The sequence below is a fragment of the Herpailurus yagouaroundi genome, unplaced genomic scaffold (assembly GCF_014898765.1).
Source record: "Herpailurus yagouaroundi ecotype Mexico unplaced genomic scaffold, PumYag 190, whole genome shotgun sequence".
In the NCBI taxonomy this organism is placed as follows: Eukaryota; Metazoa; Chordata; class Mammalia; order Carnivora; family Felidae; genus Herpailurus; species Herpailurus yagouaroundi.
Window position 1 is genome coordinate 22,451,199 of NW_024412421.1, and position 14,019 is coordinate 22,465,217.

Consider the following 14,019-nt stretch of genomic DNA (forward strand, 5'->3'; position numbering starts at 1 on the left):
AGGTTAGCAGTGGACGAGGAGACACATCCAGGCCTCGCCCCTGTTCTCCAGCGCCTTGGAGGCCTTGCCTTTGGAGGTTTGGGCTCTGATGTCACTCAGAGCGTCCATAACCTCTAAAAAAGCTGAACATGCCCTTTTGCTCCTCAGAGGTCAATGGACCATTTCACTCTTCCTGAAAGACCAGGCAGGCGAGGGGAGGAGGGGTGGGAACGAAGAGCAGCCTAGCCAGTCTGGGCAGGCCCCAGGCCGCAACCAGCATCTCCAGCTGACCACAAGGGAATCCTGAGGAGGCCATTTTTTTTGCTGGTCAGACCCAAAATGTGGCACCCAGTACACATAGACTATGAAATTAGGGTAGAGTTGCGTGGATTTTAGGAAACTGCGACCCAGACGTGAGTGTTAGCAAAATATGGCGGCCAAGAATACATATGCAAATATCAAAAGCTGGTTCACATTTCCCCAGTGGGTGTGTCAACAGATGGCAATTAACTGCTAACGGTTAGGAAGGAGTAAACACAGAATATGCATACATTTCTGCCTTGGGTACTGGCCCACTTTTGGGGAACACAGATCCCTCACCTTGCATTCTGTTAGGTCTGCTGTACCTTCCTTATTTTAGTTGACCCCGTATCCACTTCTGTTCAGAAAGCATACCTAAGCCAACTTTGGGTTTTCTCATTTAGTTGATAAGACTGAGCAACTGCTGTATACCGAGCCCTGTCAGAGGCATGGGGTCACACAGCCACAGCCCCGACCTCTGGGATTTTCAGCCTGGTGGATGTATTTGATCTGTCCCTGACCGTAGTCTTCTTAAAACCATCCCAGTTTGCCCAGGACAGCCCAGTTTATATCTGTTGTCCCTGTGTAATTATTAATAGCGCTACTTTTCACTCGCCAAGTGTCCCAGTTTGGATGATAAATCATATGGTTATCTACAGTCCCTTTTTAAAAATCGCTTTTTTTGGTATGAAATCTAATACACAGAGAGAAAAGTGCAAAAATATAGCATCCTCTATTTTCAAGGCTCTTTGGAACTTGCAAAAGTCAAGAGAGGGTTCCCAAATTATCAAAAAAATGGCTTCAGCAGATTAAATTCTAATTAGTTCAAGAACGGGCTCCACTGCATTCTGGGCTTGAATCCTTGCCACGTGCTGAACTTGGTTGTGTCATTACAGACGTTGTCTGCTCTGGATTTTCCATGTTGCATCTGAAACCTCAAAGTGACTGCCACCATGCATGGGGACAGCTGGGGCACATGAGGGCACTTGTCCTTGTACAGCCCAGAAAGGAAGAGCCAATTCAGGTTACCATGACAGCGCTCTTTCCTGAAAATCTCTGACTGACACTTCCTGGGGAGACAGGAAGTAAGGACAGGAAGACACCGAGGTCACTCTCTTCCCATGTCCAGCACTCCCACCTCCCAGACTTGCCTGGTATTTGACCCTTTTCTAGCTCAGTCTTTCTTCTCCCATTCCCATCAGCAAAGCTATCCTGACAGAGAAAGCAGCCCACTGCTTCTGTCCCTTTCCTCCCACCAGCCAGTGGAACCCCAAAATCGTTTGATCATAAGCTGCATAGAAGTAACTAGATGCCTCAGAAAGTTACACAGTCGATTCCAGAATTAAAAAATTTTAAATATTATGGATGATCTTCACTTTTGTAATCAATGTTATGACATTAATAAGCATTCACCAGATGTTCTTGGGTACCAACTGTGTGCCGGGCCTTGTGCTAGAGATTGGGTGTAGGGTATTGAACAAAATGGACATGGTCTCTGCCATCATGGAGCTCACAGTGTCTTGAGGGAAACAGAATTAAAGGGATAATCCCCCAATAAATACATAACCACAGATTGTAGTAAGTACTACAGAGGAAAAGCACAGAGTATAAGAGAAAGCACAAGGGGACCCAACTTACATTTGAGTGAATCAGGAAAAGCTGCCCTCCCCTCCCCATAAGGCAACTTTCTTCTAGGACTTGATTAATGAATAGGAAGTAGTTGAAGAAGTCCATTTATATCAAACCCCTGAGTCACCACAGTATTGAGCCTGACCTTTTTGTTTTACTGAAATATGTCATTTCAAGATCAGGAGACTTTTGCAGGTATGTCTTCCAAACCTACAGATTTATAACCTGCATCACAAATAATACAAGGAGGTAATAATATCTCACTTCTAGGTTATTAGTTAATTGTGTATAAAGCTCCCAGTGCAGTATTTGAAATGCTCAGAGCATGGCATTCATCTCCCTGGAACTATTTTAGCAAATGGAGGTCTCTTGTGTCTGAATCCCCAACACCTACCATGATTCAAAGTAGATTTATGTATTAAGTGCTCAATATACATTGAATGAAGGGAGGGATCAATGAACAAATGAGTTAACTTTTATAGGATGTCTTCTGTGGACCAGGCACTGAGCTGGATATTTTCACAAAGACTCTCCAATCTCAACATCATAATGCTATTGCATCTTTCTCAAGACTAGGATTCTAATGTGCTGCCCTAAACAATAGCTCTGAAAATAATTATACAATATAACCCTAATGAAGTTTGGAGAAGCAGAGAAGGGAGAAAATGCTTTTCAGGAGCATTCTGAAATAGTAAGGGAAGATGCAAGGCAGCGAAATGAAAAGGTACAAGTGCTCCAAAGAGTCACAGAAGTGAGATGAGAAGGAGGCTCTAATAGGAGAGAAGGATGCGAGGCAGAATGGGCAGCATTGCTAAAACCCGCAGAGCAGTCTGAGTGAACCCCTGCAACAGACTGCAGAATGTTTTGTAGGTGGATATGATGAGGTTGGAGTCTGTTGTCCTTGGGACAAGTGGTAAATACACCCCCCAAAGGTCTGGGCAGGGGACTGCATTTGGAGAGAATGAAGCAAAGCGAATTTGGGCTCAGTGGAACATTTAAGTGCAGAGAAACTTCAGAAACAATATAGTGACAAGGCTGGTGCTTATGAGGCAGGTGGTCATAGGGCCGTTTTCTGAAACAAAGGTAATGAAAGAAAGTGTGAACTCCAAAGTAGCTCCAAATCTCACTGGTTTAAGAATGGACATTGGGTAAGGGAGAAAACTGAACAGATAACTTTATGTTTTAAGGGGTTCCTCCAGTCTAAAAGAGGCAAGTCTTACTTTGAATGATTAATACTAAAGCAAGTTTAAACACAGGTAGGAGGAGTTTATGTTATCAAAGATGGCAATGAGAAACATAGACTCATGTTAGGATCAGAAAGCTCTACATTGAAAAACCATCCACATTAAACTGGGGATGAATTGAAAAGGGAAATGTATGAAAAGGTTCAAGGCAGTTGGAAAAAACCCAGAGGCAAAAATGATTGCCCCTTGTAGTGAGCTGTGCTGTTCCAGAGGTTTTTCTGCAGAAATGGACTCAGGTTTAAACTTGGTGCTCTGTTCGGTTGAGTCCCTGCAGCTCCCTGAGATGGTGACAAGTTCCATAATTGTCCCAGCTTTATTGTTTTTCCTCCACAAACCTATTTGTGAAAGTGCCATAAAATCGTCCTACCCAAAGCTCTCAGTTTCAGGAAATATGATATACAGCAGATCAGAGGAAATTAATATTTTTTTCTCATTTCACCGCATCTTGGCCCAAATTCAGCACTGCAATGGTTAAAATATCAGCACATTTCACTGGTCTTGGGTTACTCATAAACATTCAGCAAAGCAATTTCACTCAATCGCACATATTAACTGCTTAAGTTCTTCTCTCTGAGGATGTGGACTGTTATTTTATGCCAAAAGTCCTGTAATTAAGTTTGACATAAGCGCATGGATTAAATATGTGGTTGGGCGGGGGGCGAGGAATGGAAGGTTTTCTGCCCTCGCATTCTTGCCATATGGAGACTGTAACCAAATAATGTGCAAAAATTTTTAAGAGAATTTCCAATCTTATTACCCACTGTTGTTTATCAGGTAAGTCACAAGGCCAGTACACTTACAAAACCAGTTTTTCTTTTCCCCAATTTAGCAATAAGAACAACAACACAACAGTATTCTTAAAGCAGACTCCCAGCCCTTCATAGTATAGTCTTTATAAGGCAGAGAACAGAACAGCTACTAAAAAGCTCCTCCATTGGGCAAGCAACTGAGGCTGTCATTTGGAGCTAATTTATCAGACTGATCTAATTCAGGGATATATTTTCAATGCTGAAACCATGATGAGGGTGCTATGCATTACATTGCTTTGTCGATTATGTGATGGTGAGAGACATTTAGACGCACTTTATCCCAAGAGTATTTTTATCATGTCCAGATTCTCCCTGTCTGAAGGGTCCTCAGGTGACTCTGAAAAGGCCTGAATCACGGGAGCAGCATAATAACAAATTTACTTTCAATTTCTGGCCATATTCATGAAGGTTTCTTGTGGTTTGAGAGAGGAATGCTCTTGTTCCTCCTTTCCTAAAAACAGCTGAAAATAGCTTTCTCAAATGTTTGAAAGAGAAAACATCCTCCTTGAATTTTCCCCAAATCGGAGGGAACACACGGGAGATTAACCCTAAAAAGGAAGTTAGGCAGCAGGCTGCCACCCACCTTCCCTCCTGTTGAACTTGCCCCCCAATGCTCGTGACCAATTCTGGATCTTTCATTGGTTTAACTGAGTTCATCACGTTCTTGGTGGCTTGGTCCAGCTATAACTTCTTTAAAGCACCAAAATGCATTACCCAAATCACTGCCATGCTCAAGCTCTTTATACTTTGCCATCACTCTGAAAAATTGTAACCATTCCCAGCTACCTTCTGCTTTGTCTTCATAACTCAGCTCTGAATCTTTTCCTTTTGGGGCACCACCATCTAAGCTTCTCATAACATCAGAAACCCCATAAATCTCCATGTTGTGTTCACTTCTAGACTGGGCTTCTGACCATTTGAGCATATCCATTTTTGTTCTATAATAGGTGGCTCAAGCTGAGAACAGTGTTGAGATAAAGCCTTGATATTTGCTACACAGGAGTGAGAATAATTTACTTAGGTTCAATGCAACCCTCCGTATTCCCTGTAATTTGGGGGAATATCTGCCACATCATTCAAAAGCCCATCCCAAGCCCTTCAGGGATGTTCTTGTTTCTTAGTTTATCATCCTCATTTTATAACTTATATTTCTGCTCATCAAATTACATAAGCCTGTTACTAGGTCCACAGCCTTAATGTATTCCAGGCACTCTGAATTGTACTGTACTCTTCTGTTTTATCCCCCAATCTCATACAAAATATAATTACCTTCAACTCTACTATCCATGTCATTGTTGGAAATTGTCTGGTTCTCTTAAATGGCTTTCACTTTTTCTTTGATATCTTAGGTAGTTCTTTTTATTCTCAAACCTTAATCTCTGGAGGAGCCAGTTCACAAGACTTGTCCAGGAGTGCTAATGAAATTCATACCTGTGTCCTGGAGCTTGGCTGCTTTGGTCACGAGGGGTGAGGAGAAAAGACCTGGTGAATTGTCACTCCCTGAGTCAAGTCCAGTGACTCAAAATTAATGGGACTGACCCAAGGGCCACTGTGAGAGAAGTGGATGCATTCTACTTTCTAACAATGCCTGTTTGCATTTTCCATGGACCCAAGTCTGTCATTTTCTCCTGTCACTGCCTGATTCCTTCACAACAACTCCAGAAAGAAGGGAAAGCCAGGCAAGGATGCAAGACTAGGCACCAGGTGGAGTGTGGCTGGGGTTGCATGCAGCTGATTTAAGTGGGATGCATGTGGTGTGTTAAGAATCCGGGAACCCCAGCATAGTTGTGCAGCCCTTCTCAGAGGCCTGTTGAAAACCTTCTGCACTTGAGCCTTTCTCATCTTTCTCCCCAAGTAAGAATTTATCTCCATTTTTCCTCTGAGATGCTATCATGTTTTGCCTCCAGGCTGGGTTAACTCCAGCGTGGACCATGTGTTCCTCCTGTGTTCCCTCTTCCTTCTGACATGCCTGCGGGACTAAGAACCTGTTAGGAATTTTTGAAGTCTGTGCTCCCAGCTCTCTAAAGTTACTATAGCCCTGTTGAAAAGGATGGTGATCTTCCCTGCTTCATGCATCATGTTTTTTGGTTCCAGTCTTCTTGAGCACGATTCCAAATTACATACCCTTATGCTTGTCCATGAGTACCAGAATGCAACAGTGCAGTGAATAAGAATGGATGCTCTGAAGCCAGACCACCTGGGGTCAAATCCCAGTTCTGACATTTATTAGCTGTCTGACCTCAAGCATTTTAACTTAACCATCATGACTCATTTGCCTTATGTGTATCATAGGGAATAATAGAATGCTCCTCTTGGGGTCATTGTGGGGACTAAACACATAAAGGGTTAACAAGAGTGCTTGGCCCATGGCAAGCCTTCAGTAGGTGTTGGCTATATTCCAAATACTCTAAACAATATCAACTACATTATTTTTGGTTTGAGATGAACTCGTCCTTCAAAGATCTAAGATGCTCTCAAGGGGGTGAATGAGCACATCCTTGTCTTCATGTTGTACTTCACTTGGCAGCACTTAAACATAGCCTTATGTCAAAACTCACAGTCAACCCATGACTCAACCTCTCACAGCCTACTGTTACTTGAGGACATGGAGGCTCAGGAAATGGAATCATCAGTGCAAAAGTTAATAAAAATTTCATTCCAAAACTCTTATTGTTCCTTCTGTTGCATGTAGACACAAATTGCAGATTTCTCATGTGGACTCCCCATAAAAGCCAGAACCTTGCTAGAGTTTCAGGATGAAATGGCAACTCTGCAACCTCCAGCACAACCTCCAACCCACCTCCTGACCCTCTGCTGCCAAACTGGGGTGATTCACCACCATGCCTACCTCACAAGAGTATTGCAAGCAAGAGAGTGAAAACATTTGGAAATGCAATAATCGTTATCATGAAATAGTTTCTAATGAATAATCTATCTTAAAATCAATAACACTTTTAAAAGAAGTTTGTTTTTTATTTATTTGTTTGTTTATATTTATATAGAATATTGCAAAATGCCCTTGCAGTACTTCATTTTTCCCATCTCATTGTCCAAGTTAGTTACACTAATTCAAATGCCCAAATTAAGCCTAACTTCCTCTAAAAAGTCATCCTGCACATGGGCACATGAAGGCAACGTTAAATTTCCACTCTTTTGACTATTAGTTCATTTGCTACCGTCCTTTTCACTTGCTTTGGTACTTAATTATCTATTCCAGGAATCAAGGGGCTTTTCTATAAAGGTCTGGATAGTAAATCTTTTAGGCGTTGTGGTCCATACAGTCTCTGTCACAACCATAACTTAGCTCTGTTATTGCAGCACAACTGCATGATAGAAAATATGCAGTTGAATGGGCATGGCTGTGTTCCAATAAAACTTTATTTACAAAAATAGGTGTGACCCATGTACCATAATTTCCAACTCCTAATTGGTAGCTTGAGTTTGTTATTGAACATCTTTATTTGTGCCTTTTCAGTCTACCCAACTGGATTATCAGGACCTCAAGGATAAGAGTCTTTATTAGGTGTTCATAATGCCCTACTTCCCGCTTCTCCTGAGCCCAGTGCCTGGTTCAGTACATACTTGTTGGATTAAACTATCTCATGGGAAAATTATATGTATTGTGAGTAAATTAACTCAGGCAACCAAGCCATGCTGAATGCCCTGAAGAGTTAAATCAGGGAAAAGAGAAGTGTTGTCCCTATGGAATGAGAGACAGCCATCTGCATGTGAAATACATGAGTGTAAGAGAGACGTTGCCCACTGATCACTGTTAAATCCTGAGGGAAAAGCTATGGAAAACACCTGAAGACCACATGTTCCTGGAATTTGAGCTCTGTGCATGAATAATGCCATAGTAGACCCAGAATATGAGTAGCCTGACTTTTTCCTAAGGACATAGTTATAACTCTGAATTCACAGATGACCACCATTCTTTAGAGGTAACCCTCTTATTACTATCCTTGAATTTACAATAATTTCCCTGTTGTTTCCCATTTAGATTCATCCGAAAACAAGTATTTTTATTTGTGGAAATATGATGCTCCAGGGGCAGGTAGAATAGTGGTTAAAGAGAGCAGGGTCTGGAGTTACACTAATTCAAATCTGTGAAATGGGAATTTTGTGAGGGTTAAATGAGGCCACGACTATGAAGAACTTGTATAGGGCTCAGGACTTAGTAAATACTCAGTAATTATTTGCATCTAGTAGTAGCAGTAGTAGTGGCAGTCAACGTCACAGAAGTAAAAGATACTTCTTTAAACATACAACTACCATATGGACTAAGATTTCCACTCCTAAGTACATTCAAGAGAAATGAAGACCTGTATCTACAGTGAAAATCTGTATACACAGAAACTTGTACATGAATGTCCATAGCAGCATTATTCATAATAGCCAAAGAGTGGAAACCACCCAAACGTGCAACAACTGTCAAATGGGTAAACAAAATGTGGTATATCCATATAATGGAACATTATTCAGCCAGTAAAACAAAACAGTGAAGCACTGATGTACACTACACCATGGATGACCCTTGAAAACATTATGCTAAGTGAAAGAAACAAGTCACAAAAGACCACATAGTGTATGAGTCCATGTATATGAAGTGTCCAGAATAGGCAAATACATAGAGACAGGAAGTAGATCAGTGGTTGCCAGGGGAGAAGTGCAGGGTAGGGGAGAGTGAGGAGTGACTGTTAATAGGAAAGGAGTTTCTTTGGGGATGGTGAAAATGTTCCAAAAATAAATAATGGTTATTGTTGCACAACTCTGTGAAATACTAAAACCACTTTAAAAGGGTAAATTTTATGTTATGTAAATTATATCTCAAAGAGGCTATTTTTTCAAGACGTTTCCTTTTTTAAAACGTCAGTTGACTTAGCTATCCTCATCAAAAATTAATCTGTAATGTATAACTTTTTCCCCTTGATATAAGCTAGAAGTTTATAGTTTAAGAGTTCTACACACAGAAATATATGTCGTGTGCTGATATATCTTAAAAGTAGATCATTTATTAAGTTTGTATGCCCATGATGTTTAAATGTACTTACCAAGGGTATATATACATAACCTTCATTTATAAACTCCAGTTAGTTGTAAGAATCACTCAGAGTCAATAACTATGTGTTGAGGGCCTATTGTGTGCTACACATTAACTTGGATATAGGGACATAGGAAAGAATCCTGGGATCGTGAAACTTATGGTTCAGCTTACGGTTCTTTGCATATCACACCAGCAAGATGATTTCATCATGCTCCACTTTCCTGTAGTTTATATCATAAGAACAACTGCATTTTTTCTAAATATTAATCATATTATCATCTTAAATCCGCCTTTTCAAACCCTTCTCCCCAGAGGCAGACTACCCCCATCCCCAGTCGAAAATCATCATTCTAAATCCTAGAAGTTACAATAAGTTCAGAATCCCTAAGTTTTACATAAAGAAAGGAGTCTACCAGACCATGTATGGATTGCATTTTCTCACTTGAGGACCTATAGTAAAAGAGGGATTCTCAAACTTTTATGAACATCAGAATCCCCTGGGAAGCTTGTTTACCATGCAGATTCCTGGTTCTTAGCAGCAGAAAGGCAAATTCAGTAGCTTTGAGGAAGAGCCTAGGAGACAGAATATTTAACAATCAACCAAGTCACTCAGATGCAAGAATTCATGAATGACACTCTGAGAAATACTACACTCAAAGGTTGGAAACCAATGCATTGCCAGATGTGTTTCACGCACCAACCTTAAACACACACTGCCTAGGCACTTTGGGAGATACAAAGACATAGTGTCTCCCACATGGAGCACACAATCAAGTCTGGAATTGCTGAGAGACACAAGCATGATAACTGACTATGTGCTGGACATGATCAATAACAAATGAGTGACTGAGACCTCAGGGCTGTAAGAATTCAGAAGAACAAAACTGCTATATGGGCCCAGGTGGTTGGAGAACTTTTCAGAGGAGAGAGTTTACTTAGGCCTAACCTTAACAGGTAACTGTAATTGTAAAGAAGTAAATGGAAGAATCTGGTGCAGACAATGATGGAAATTTGTCTCAGAGGAGTTTGCTAGAGTGTATTACATGAGGAATAAAAAGAAGCCCAGTGGTAAAGTAGAGTAAGATCAAATTCTGGAAGGCCCTAAATGCCTTGCCAAGGGAGTGGGATTTTACCCACAGAGTGTAGGGACCCACTTTTGAACAGGAGAGTGGCAAGCTGAGGTCAGTGCTATAAAAGGATTAATCCAATAAAAAGTTACTGAGAGCATTTTTGGAATGAAATGACACATAAATAAAGCGATAGCATGATAGAAGTATAATCCAGAATGGATTTGAACAAGAGAAGACTAGAGATAAGAGAATGATTTTGAGGTCTAGGATTCATCCCCCAAAAGAATAAGCATGCCATACCAGAATTCCTATTTTACTTAAAAGGGAAAAGCAATACTGTTATTGTTTCTTTCTAACTCTCGCAAAAAGAGATATGCTAACTCAAAAGAGACAATTAGGCAGTGAGATTATGAGAATGGTAATGAGGGACATGGAGATGGACGAAGGGATTTGACCAGCCTCAGAAATAGAAAACAATGACCGTATGGTGAGGGAGAAAAGGGCATGGAAAACCACATCTCTAAGGCCTCCTTGGAGTTCTCATCCTTAGGACCTTGCTCATGAGAGCTAGAATGAGCAGCATTGCTTCCTAGGAAACTGGTCCACAGACACATGAGAAGCGACCTTAAAAATGAATACAATGACTACTCAGGAAAACTTGATAAAACTCCCGATCAGAAAGGAAGAGCTGTCATTGTGTAATAGTTAATAATCCTAAGTCCAAACAATGTCTTATATTTAAGGAACTGTGTCCCTTATAATAAAGCTTAAAGGAGAAAAAAGCAAGGCCCTTGGTTATGGTCTGTTACACAGCGTTTGCCATGTAACAAACCATCCCAAAACTTAGTAGCTTAAAACAGTAAATCATTTCTTACGATTCTGTGGGTAGACTAGACAGTGCACCTGGTCTGAGTTGATTTGACTGCAAGGGATCAACAAGAAGGGCCTCACACTCATGGTGCTGGACTCCACGTCACCCGAGTGACTCCCTCACCCAACAGCAGACTAACTCGGGTTTCTTCACATGGTGGCCTCGGGATTGCAAAGGGCAGCAAGAGAACCAGCCTCAGTGTTCAAGCATTTTTCAAGCCTCTTTTGCTATTGCCTCATTGGCAAAAGAAAGTCACCCAGCTAGACCACAATCTGGGAAGGCACTGCTCAAGAGCACAGATAAAATGAACGGGCAATTTTTACTACCGTAGCAACGTATGTCTAAAATACCATGCATCTCTAAAGAAAGTGGCAACTGCCTACTTAATCTTACCCAGAGGATCTGGAAGGGTAAGGGTCGATGTTGGGCTTATGCTGCACTTGTCCAAATGTACATATTTGAACTATTGTGAAACAAGTTTATGGATATATATTACTGATTTTTGCAGTTTTAAAAAAGGGGGAGAAAGAGAAAGTAAAGGAGGAGGAGGGAAGGAAAGAAAGAAGGAAGGAAAGAAGGAGAGAAAGAAGGATGGATTACAGGGAGGGAGGAAGGGAGGGAGGAAAGAGAAAGATATCTTTCTTGGCATATCCAATTTCATTACTCTGCATTGGCAGATTGCTACCAATCCTGTAAAGATCCTAAACTCTCTGGTCGTCATTACGTGTCTTGTAAAATAGCTTCCTATCTCCTGAACTTCTGCGTGGGTCAGATTTCCGCTTCTGCAGAGGCACTCAGCAATGTATGTCCAGGACCCTTTCAGGGAACAGAAGCCCAAATTTCCATTCCACAGCGTGGTAATGCTTGAACTGCTGGCCCAGCCTCAGAAAGACCGAAGATGTAGGCCAGCAACGCCCCATTCTTAGGACATAATTAATGCGCTGTTAATTTTTTTTTCATCAACAAAGGATTACCAAAATACCACATGATTTCCTTCAAGAATGTGACCCTCCCTTTCCTGTCTCATTTTTCTTTTCCTGGATCTGAACGTGGTTTCCATTGGCTTCACGAAAACAGTTATTTCTGTTCATTTTCCTCAACTTGTCTCAGTTCCTTGATCTTAAGAAGTCCAGAAATGCTGAAGCCAACTATCAGTAGAAATTTAAGGGGCTGCTTCTCCCACTCAGAGCTCTTCTCTAGAATGCTTCTCCCCCTTGTGAGGCCAGTGGCTTCCTCTACGTCGTCCCACAGCAAACCTCATGGTGTTATAAAAAGCCAACTAACTAAATAATGCCATAGGAATCTTAATGACTAGGGTTATTTGGCCAACAACATTACACAGTTTTTTCCTCTCAGAATGCAAGCATTTAAAATTACAAATATCCCATCCAATTCAAATTTAATTACCAGTGTTCAAGTTTTAAGAACTTTCTTGTTTTCAATTATGTATAATTGGAAATAATGAGCTACCGCTAAAAGATGGGTCATTCCACTCCTTTTTTAAGGAGGAAGCAGGAAAGTGGCATCATTGTCATCTCTTCCTGATAAAATTTTTATTGTTGACTGGCCATTTCTTTACCAAACTTCCCTAAATCCCCCAGGTCAATATCTCCACATTGATCATCAACCAAGAATGAAAACCGGTGATGAGCCCTCATGTCTGACTTGGCCATAGAGACTGTAGTTTCCAGGACAAAAGCCCATGTCTGAGAGCTGAGCCAATGTAAGCTTTGACAATGGCAGAGGGCATTTTAAGGAAGAACTGTCATGGCAAACCTGGGACATAACAGTCACCATTAGCCCAAACGAACTTGGAGTTACTCTGCATTATCTGCTGGATGAGGAAAGGAAATTGGGGATGTGAGGGGGACCATGTAGCACCATTAGGCTTCTGAGCGATCCCACTCATGACTTGTCTTCCTTTCTATGAAAGGCTAGACTTTAGAGTCAGGCGCATATGGCCTTGCTTTAGAAATGTGGCTTCTCAGTTTCTAAGGCTAAGGAACAAAGACTTCCATCAAGAGAGACCTACCTGTTTGGAGCCATCTCCTTGAACTAATGATGGATTCATGGCAGCAGTTCTCTGAAAATCCATTTCAGTATGCTTTGCAATCTAGTCCATTGTCTCTAATGATCATCTTTTAAAAAGAAAAAGAAGGGCGCCTGGGTGGCTCAGTTAGTTAAGCCTCCAACTCTTGATTTTGGCTCAGGTCATGATCTCGCGGTTTGTGAGTTCAAGCCCCACATCGGGCTCTGCGCTGACAGCTCAGAGCCTGCTTGGGATTCTCTGTCACCCTGTCTCTCTGCCCCTCGCTGCTCCTGCGTGCTCTCTCTCTCTCTCTCTCTCAAAAATAAATAAATAAACATTTTTTTAAAGAAAAAGAAAAAATCCCCCAGTTTTCTTTTAGTACCACCAAAGTCACTTCTCTAAATTGAAACTACCTACCTACCTATCAAGTAGTTCCTATAATGAACCTGACTTTTGCATTACCAGAAAAGAAAGTTTTAGATATGTGTGTGTATACACGTATATACATATGTCCATATACATATGTATGTATGTATGTATGTATGTATGTATGTATAAACATATCTAAAGTGTGTGTGTATTGTTTTATCACTAGCATCTATTTGGAATGGGCTGCATCTTGTCACTACTGGCAGTTGTGTTTACATGGAAGGTTTGAGGGATTGGGGTGAGGACTTTATTTTCACTCAGCTTTCTCTTTGGAAACAAGAGTCCTTGTGTCTGGGAGATGCTCCCGGTTTTATGCAGTAACAACATACCTTCTATTGACCACTAAAGCCTAAAGCCCCAGTGATTATTTACCCTCCCTTAAATGTGTGGTATTTTGACTCTCGAGCAATTTGAACTGTCTTTAAGGGTATACGTGCCACCTGAAAAAAAAATTCCTAGTTTATCTTTATGCTGGAATTGTGTTCATGCTTCTTTATTTCCACAATCTTACTTCTCACTATCTTTTTTTTAATGGACTTCACTACTCACTTGTCCCCCATTCTTCACCCATCTTTAGTATTATGAGGTTTTCTGAAGATTGAGCATTTCGGATCT